Here is a 9,492-nt window from a genome sequence, read left to right on the forward strand (position 1 = left end):
GGGACCATGGGCACAAGATTCTGCGTCAATTACATCATGTTGAACGAGTTAACAAAGAAAAGCAACTATCCGTTACCGAATCCGGACGAGTTGCTAGATGCATGTGCAGGCAACAAGTACTACGGGAAGATGGATCTACAAAGTGGATTCTGGCAGATACCGATGGATCCGGAATCGATCAACAAAACGACATTTGTAACGCAAGATGGCATGTACCGGTTTAAAAGGATGCCATTCGGAGTCTGTAATGGACCTGCAACGTTTCAAACTTTCAACTCTGTACGGATCGTGTTCCATCCAAGGCGAAGCAAAAGGGCTGCGTCTTTAGGTACATCGATGATGTCATTATCGCTGGAAAGACTTAGGAGATTTTCATGCAAAATATGAGGAATGTCCTTCAAAGTCTGGTTGAAGCAGGTTTCACCATTAAACCGACAAAATGTGAATTTGGAATGCGGGAGATGGGATTCCTGGGTCATATACTCAGTGAAAATGGAGTTTGTATGGATCCCGAAAAGATCACCGCAGTATCGGAATTTAAGCGACCTCAGACTGAACGACAGCTGAGATCGTTTCTCGGACTCGCGAACTACTATCGGAAGTTCATAGCTGGTCACGCACAACAGATCTGCCGCTTATATGAGCTGCTGCGAAACGATAAACATGTGAGAAAAAAATGGACCGAAGTTCACACAAAAGAGTTTGATAACCTGAAAAAGTTGCTGTGTGAAGGACCAGTCTTAGCGAAGTTTGAACCAGCTAAGCCAACAGTAATCGAATGCGACGCAAGCAAAGAAGGAATTGGAGCAGTACTATCACAAGAAGGTCATCCAATTGCCTATGCGAGCCGCGTCTTACATGGAGCTGAACGGAACTACGGTGTAACTGAATGGGAGTGTCTGGCGGTCGTGCTTGCCGTCAGAAAGTTCAAATCGTATATCGATTACCCCGAGTTCACCGTACGAACAGATCACCAAGCACTGACGAACCTGCTGAGATCGTAAACGAACAAAGTTGGCATGAATCCGCGACTTACGAGATGGGCGATGGCATTACAAGGTCATCAATTCAAGATCGAGTACAAACCGGGAAAGTACTGTATCCTAACCCTGCACTTGAAGGAAATTTGTACAGTGCAGCCACACGCACTTGTACGAGCCCATTCACCATTCACATACACGGCTTGCATCTAGTGCGTGCTTAAACGTGAATTGGTTGAATGTTTATCCGGCTATACAGCACCGTGTCGCTCATAGCGTACAAATTTCCTTCAAGTGCAGGGTTAGGGTACAGTACTGCGATAACGCGGATGCACTATCGAGGGCACCTATTGAAGGTCCGACATGCCACGATGAAGAATTTGATGAGATCCCGAACTGCGAAGATATAAAGAAGGAGTTCGACACAAAAGAACCGGCAGTCGAAGTGTGGCAGCTGTTCGTACAGATGGCCGAAGAGCGAGAGAAGCGGGTAAGAGATGATCCAGCTACGGCGAACGAGCCGGCTGAGTCAACCATCAACGTTAACCGCATACGAGCCTTAAACGAATGCCCGATCAAGCTGCTGAGATTTCCTAAAAAGGTGGATAACCGACATAAACCGCTGCCCCGATGCAAAGTCATCACGGACTGGAACGATCTCAGCACTGCAACTATCCGCATCGTCAACTTGCAAGGAGATGAGGAAGAGGAAGATGACTCGAACTTATAGCTCCGAAATAAGCAGCTGAAAGATCCTCACCTTGCAATGATCATCGATGAACTCGAACATTTACCAGATGCCCAAACGAGATCGAAGTTCGAAGTTCATTACCAGCTGTTGAATGGGATCTTGTACCGAATAAAGGATAATAAAGGGAGATTAGAAAGGTCATACGTCGTACCACTGTCAATGAGACGAGCGATCATCCATGCGCTGCATGATGAGAAGGCAGCAGGTCATCTTGGGTACGAAAAGACACTAGCAGCAATAAGACTGCGTTACTATTGGGACAGAATGAGTACGGACGTTAAGAATTATATACTCGCATGTCAGGGATGTCAGTTTACCAAGACAGCGAGGAAATGCCCACCTGGAAAGCTGCAAGAGATCAAAGTGGGACATCCTTTCTTCCGAGTATATGCAGACCTTAAAGGACCCTTATTACCAACGAAGAAACGTGGATACAAGTATATCGCGGTGTTCATCGACCAGCTGACGAAATATGTGATAGCAGTACCGATGAAGACGGCAACAGCGAAAGAGTTTGCCAAAGTCTTCGTAAAACATGTGATACTGGTACACGGAGCACCGCACATCCAACACACGGATCGTGGAAGACACTTCACAGCAGAAGTCCTATCGAAAGTCACCAATGTGTTTAAAATTAAACACACGTTCGGAACGGCGTACCACCCTGAAGGCCAGGGCCAAGTCGAAAGACAGATGCAGATCATCGGAGATGGACTGGCACAGTACATGAAAGAGGGAAACGAGCGGAAATTCAACAAGTATCTCCCGTACGTGGTCTCAGGGATGAACAGAGTGGTACATGCCACAACCGGCTACTCGGCATACTATATGTTACATGGAAGGGAGATGACTATGCCAGAGGATGTGGTGACGAGAACGAACTTGCCAGATGATTATGGTACTCCAGACGAATGGGTGGAGACCATGAAAAAGAACCTGATATTCGCCGAGGAAGTCGCCAGATGTAATATAAAAGATGCGTATGAGAAGAACGCTGAGATCTATAACAAGAAGAAATCGGAACCGAACTTCAAAGTCGGCGACTTCGTACTTATTCGACTTCTTAAAGATACGAAACAAGGAAAAAAGGAAGTTCAATCTGATTTTAAGAAAAAGTATGATAAGGTCTGGAAAATTCTCAGCTTCCCACGACCAAACGAAGTTGAAGTCATCGAAATGAATCCGATAAAAGAAGCCGACTTGAAAGTTGTTTCCATCGACCGACTAAAGCCATGGCATCCGCCATTAACGGAAGAGTTAGAGGACGATCAGGACGCAACGGTATCAGAGCGCGTTTCTCTCAAACCACCTCTGCTACATAGAGAAAACGACACTGAAGTCGCAGAAGAGGATAAGGGTGTATCAGAGCGCCCTTCACAAAATGGAGTAACTCCATTTTCCGAACCACGCTCAATACTTCCTGAATCATCGGAAGATGTAACGGAGACTAAGAAAAAGAAACGAGGGAGATCAAAGAAACAGGACAAGGACTTTGAAACAGCGGTGACCATCAAGTTGAATGAACAAGCTGGAAATTTAGCAGAAATGAACGAACCACGTTGTGGCGTAGCAGAGCATAATTTAAAAGACTCTTTTAAACCACGCACTGCTACTGATCAGCAGAAGGGTGATGACATAGCAGCTAGCAACGATAACGCCGAAGTAGCAGACCGTAATTTGAAAAGCTCTTTCAAACCACGCTCGGCTACTACCGAAAGAGAGCAGCAGCTCGAAGCAGCAAAGGCAACAGCTGCACAGCTGGCATGTGATATTGCCGCCGCTATCGAGCAAAGGAAGGTGAAAAAGACAAAACCGAAACCCACTCCCACGGAACTCCTAACACGACAAGGAGATGATGAAGACGCCGCTGAGAAGGGACTTTTTGATCGGATAACTAAAGGACGCAAACACATAAAATAAATTAGTGGGCGTTATGACATTACGAACAGGAGTTGGAAAGGCGTAAAAGCTAACCGTCGTAAAGTGGCTAACAGATATCGTTTCATTGTTATAGCAGGTAAAAGTTAATGGAAAGACTGGAACGGCAGAATTCAGAGAATTCTGATTCGGAGAGCTTTTAAAAATCCGTTAAAAACATCGACGCCGATAAGAATGGAAGGCGATCACGGTCAAGGCACTTATTATGGAGACGGGTCCACATTGTCTGCAGGAACGGCCCAAAACGAACCAGGACCAGGTGATCAACCGATCTATGTGGCTGGTAATCAGGCATATTATCCGTACCAGGATCCAACGAGTTACCATAACACGCAGAACTGGGTGACCTACGGCCATCCGGTCGGACCACCCCAGTATCCGGCACAAAATAATCCTTTCCAACTGTTTCCTGGAACGCAGACTCCACCAATGTATGGATCTGTGCAAACGCCTATGGGACCACCAAGGGTGATGATCACAGAAATTGTCGACCCCATATCGGGAGATCCTGTTCCATTTGCACGCTGGTTCATATCAAAAGAAGAGAAGGAATACGCTGTGATGGAGAACGAAAAAGCATTGGCAGAGCTGTACAACATGATGCCGCCTGAGTTGAAAAAAGACGTCAAAGCCAACAGAGAAAGAGTTTTGAACATCATGAGTCACCGAGCTGTTGCAGATGGAGCTTACATCAGGGTGACAGCCACTTCAACCGAGGAGGGCCATCTTCGCACGCTGGATTATACACCGCAATACCAATTGGTTTATGAGATCGATACACCAAAGACACATTTTGAAGCGGCGATAGAAATTCATGAGAATTATCGCAAATTCAAACAGGCACAGGAAGGTCATGCCGGCGAAGTCGAAGAGCAGATGGAAGCTGAAGATGCTCCATCGGGAGATGATGCTCCACAAGGAGAAAACGCTCCTCAGATGGAGGACGAACCAGTTGACGAAAACAACCCGAGACGAACGATGCAACGGGCGATTGCGGTTATCCAAGGAGCGGATCATAAAGAATGTAACGACGTGAACTGTGATAGCTGTCACCCACCTGGGGAATCGGAAGAAGAAGATGATAATGAGACAGTTCATGAAGACTCGGAAGAAGACGAGCCACAACCGAGATCATCTAAAGGTGAATCGAAAACGAAATCTTCCAAAGAAGAACCCAAGCCGAGTTCATCTAAAGCGGGCACAAAGTCGAAGAGATCGGAAAAATCGGAAAAGGAAAGCACGAAATCCGAGAAAGCGGAAACTAAAAAGTTGAAAGAGAAACCTCGGAAAGATCAGAAGAAAAAAGGGGGAAAAAGGAAGGACCAATCCCCATCTGATGAAGAGATTGTAAGCGAACAATCAGATGATGAGGAAGTTGTTGAGATTGATAAAAGCCAGAAATCCTTAACAACCACACCGAAAAAACCTGTGATACAATCCGCAACATTGACACCAGATGATAAACCGAAACCACCAGCTATCGCGATAAAGAGAACAATCAATATGGGACAGATTATGGCAGCATCGACTCAAAAAGAACGCAAAGAAAAATCGCAAAAGGAAAAAGCGAGACGCGAAACATCTCGCGAGTCGACGACAGCATCAGAATCAAGCCACCCGAGCACATCAACGATCGCTTCGAAACCCAATATCGTAGCTCGAACGACGCGAAGCCAAACAGGGGAGCTGAAAGTAGCACCTAACAGTTTGGAAGCGACTCTAAAAAAACAGAAACAAATGGCGTTGGAGAAACAAAAGAAAAGTGCAAAGAAGAAGAGTACTAAGAAGAAGTCTAAACCTGCAGCAGTCCGACGTATTGATGAGGTCGGACTGGCACACTACACCAGGAGACAGGGTAACAGTGACTTCGAGTACTCTGAACCAGAGGATAACGAACCATTTCCTGAGTTCGAAGAACTGGATGGCGATGATGACACGTTGACGCCGGATAATCTGATCGCGGCTACAAACTATATTATGGCTACGTTCCGCACACGAGGCGACACCTCGGTGACGGTGAGATTTCGCCAACGCGCAAAGACGTGGTTGAATAGAAATGATCGCCGCTTTACTGCTTCGAAATTGGATACAATAATCGACTATGCCCTGAATACGGGGAGGGTGGTTAAGAAACACCTCGACTGGCGCTGCAAGTCGAAGCTGATTAGAACAGGCGGAATCGATAAAACGCTGTTCGAGGAACATGCCAACAAGAGAAGACAAATTGAAGTGGCTATAGCAGGCTTGCGAAGTCCGGTCGGATCTACCCGACACCGTATTAGCCAATATATGAATGGATTATGGCAAGGTGGAATGGGCATGATCGCTGAGATAGAAGCGGGCAATGAGACAACGTTGACAAACATGGTCAAAGAAGGCAAAGTTCTCACCACTAACGCTTACGAAGGATCTCCGATTCGATTTACCTTGTTGGGGTTCATACCGGAGGAATTACACGATTATTGCAACTTCTCCGACAGCGAAGTGATGGAAAAACTCGCAATTCCTCGGCGAAACGATCCGGAGACTCCCCTGTTAAACGTGATTCTTCAGAAGGGAGATCAGAAGAGAGCTGTCAGAGAAAAGATCGAGGCAGATAAGTCGAAGAAATCGCTAACACCGAAAGGTATTATGGATTTAGACTACGAGTCGGATAACGAACCGGCCGCACCTTCAACGTCAGGACAGACAGCTACAACGAGCAAGCAGCCACATGGTGAGCAAACGAAGGTCGTAACTCCCATGGACAAGTTGACTGCACAAACGGAGGCGGAACTCGAAGACATGCGCCGTCGCAGACAACAGACATCGCTGTTGCCACCACCGAAATCAGCTAAGACTAGCGGTGGTAAGTCAAAAACCGATGTGACTTCCCAAGAAGAAGGTGAAACTGCCGAAGAGCAATCAAACGATGATGAGGCGGACTCTGCTCCCACCGAGAAGCGAACCGAAATCAACGAAATCATTATCGAGTTAAATTCCGAAGCTTTCAATTGATGGAAAGGAATCTGCTGCGAACCCGACCGATTCAGCAGACAACTCGGACACTGGAAAGAAGTCAGAAGATCGAGACTACATGCTCGGACTAGCACTGGACAATCAGAATCATGCTTCGTGCGAACTTAAAAACACCCTGGCAAGGCAACCATTTCAGACCATGACCCAGAAAGACCTTCAATCGGCCTTGTGTGCTAACCGGATTCTGAAACTGTCCGGCGTAAGCTTTGGAAGAATGACCAAACGAGCCTACAAAGAAGGGAAGTTGGGCTTCTGTTATTCGGACACCAACCGATGGTCATATTACCTCCCACAGTCAATGCTTCCCCCACGGCTGAAGATGGATTTAAAGTTTTGGAAGATCGCCATCACTGACGCGGCGATGCCAAGACTCGGCGGAACAAATGGAGTCACGTGGCATGACCTATCGAACTTCTTCGCCGTGAGTTATGAGCTGGGAGTGTATAACATTGAAGGCGATCGAGAAGTGATCAAACAGGCAGTCGAAAGTCTTATCGTGGACAAATTGCTGGAGATAAAAAATGGTCGAATCCACTCGAAACCGGAAGATCCGTCGGAAAGTACTCCGGAGAGGGAGATGGGTGAATCAGCAGAGATCCCTCCAGCATTTCAAGAAGTTGTCCTCGAATCGCACCAGCCGGCACCGACCGAGCTCAAAACCACGGATACTGAAACGAAATCAGCAGAAACTGAGAATACGGTGTCAGTAACGACTGAAACGACGGAGTCGGCTGACACATTAGCAAAAGAGTGAACGGGTGATGCGTGGTATGCGGTTAGGAAGGTCCACCGCATATCACAGATGAACAGCATCATATCAGTTAAACGAAAGTGGAAAGTTGAAATAACCGAGATGAAAACGTTAAAACAGATGGTCAACGCAACTTGGCGAATGTGCTAAATGAGATGAGAAGATGAGATAACTCGCATCAGTCAGATAGGCGAATGAGCTTAGAACTGATAATGTGGAAAGGTCACCACGTTACGGTGTTAAAAATGTCATCATGAGCTAGGAAGGTCTCAGCTCAGTACGGAAATAGCCTAAAATAGGCGTAAAAGCTTATAAGAATGATCGTGAGATGGTTATGAGATGACGAGATGATATTCTGATATGTTTTGACATTGCAGACTTCAACCAGAGATGGCTCAAAAAGGTCCGGCCAAACCGAACAGTCAAGCGGCACCATTGGCGGTGAGAAGTCAAGCAGCACCGGCAGCCGCGAGAAATTAGGCACCACCTGCGCCTGTAAGGAACCAAGCTGGATCTGCAAATGTGCGAAGTCAAGCAGCTGCGCCTGCGAAAAGTCAAGTCGCACCCGCGCCTACTACAAGTCAGGCGACATCCTCGTCAGCATCTACGAAACGTCCTGTGGACCAGCAAGTTGATCCGTTTACGGGCTATGATCGAAAATGTCCGGACTGCATCAGAAATAATAAGGTCGAGAAAGGAGATTACCCTTGCTGGTACTGCATATTCAAAGAACCAAATCGAACTTTGGTGGCATATAACGAAGCCATCCGTGGGAATAAGGACGTTTTTCGAACCATTACATCTGCAGATGTATGGAAGACGGTTCCCCCAAGGGAAGAGATGCTCATCGAAGATCGTTACCTTCAAGCGATCAAGAACGGCGAAATCGGTTGGGACGCAACGTATGAGCCCCCGCAAGACGATTTACCAGATGCGTTCCGTAAGAAGTTTAATGAAGATCAGGCACGGATGATGGAAGAAAAACGGCAAAAAGACCTGGCAGATGAGATGACGGCCAGTAGAAAACGCGCTGAGCAACGAGCGGCACAGGAAAGCCGAGAAAGGTTGGCGCAGGGCAAAGCTCCTATTCCTGTGGCTCAATTGAACGCGGACGAAGCGGAGGTGAGAGTGAAGGCCATTCTCCTCCAGATCGACGAACTGATAAAAGAACCGTCGAAAATCCGTGCGAACCTGTTTGAAGTTCTTCTACGGGAGAAGATGAGATTGGAACGAGGTGAAGCACCTAAACCCGAAACCAAATTGCTGATTGAAAAGATGACGGAAGAAGCTCGAAAGACACATCAGGTGGAGCTCGATGTCATGAAAGCGTTTCAAAGTTTCAAACGTGATGAAGGTTTCCAACGACCTCGATCACCGGCGACGAGGGAACATCAGAGATCACGAGAGTATTCACGCGAACGGAATTACGAATCTCGAAATGAACGGTCAAGGGAGTACTCTCGCGAACGAACTCGTGATTATCATAACGAAAGAGATGATAGATCACGCTCGCGCGACTACGATTATCGCGGCGGCAGATCATGGGTGCGACATGGAGATCAGGTAATCCAAACCAGCGCACATCGTCGCTGGTTTCGAGATGAACCACGTCAACAGATACCGATAGGAGTTGGTTTCTGTCATCCAAAAGTCAGGGGATTTACACCAGAACGACGACGAGCTGGAGAAGGGAGCTCGAAGGAATCTACCAGAAGCCGAAGTCCATATGACAAAGGATGGCAGGATGACATGAACTACTTCGCCGGTTTCGAGATGAACCATAAGAGAACTTCGAGTGGAGAACGTGACGATACTCCGCCGAAACATCCGAAGATGAAATCAGTGGTCCACATGGTAGAACCATTGGTCGTAACGATGGATGATGATGAACCGATGGAACTATCATCTGAGACCATTGTTCACAAACGGAATGTTGTACTGGACCGTGATCTCGAACCGTCTACATCAACAAGTACGGCACAACGTGAGCAGGAAGGTCCTCACGAATTGGATAATCGCCGTCAACAGCAAAATCAGCCAGAACTTGATCGACG

Source organism: Paramacrobiotus metropolitanus, unplaced genomic scaffold (genome assembly GCF_019649055.1).
Source record: "Paramacrobiotus metropolitanus isolate TYO unplaced genomic scaffold, Prichtersi_v1.0 Parri_scaffold0000021, whole genome shotgun sequence".
NCBI classification, from domain to species: Eukaryota; Metazoa; Tardigrada; class Eutardigrada; order Parachela; family Macrobiotidae; genus Paramacrobiotus; species Paramacrobiotus metropolitanus.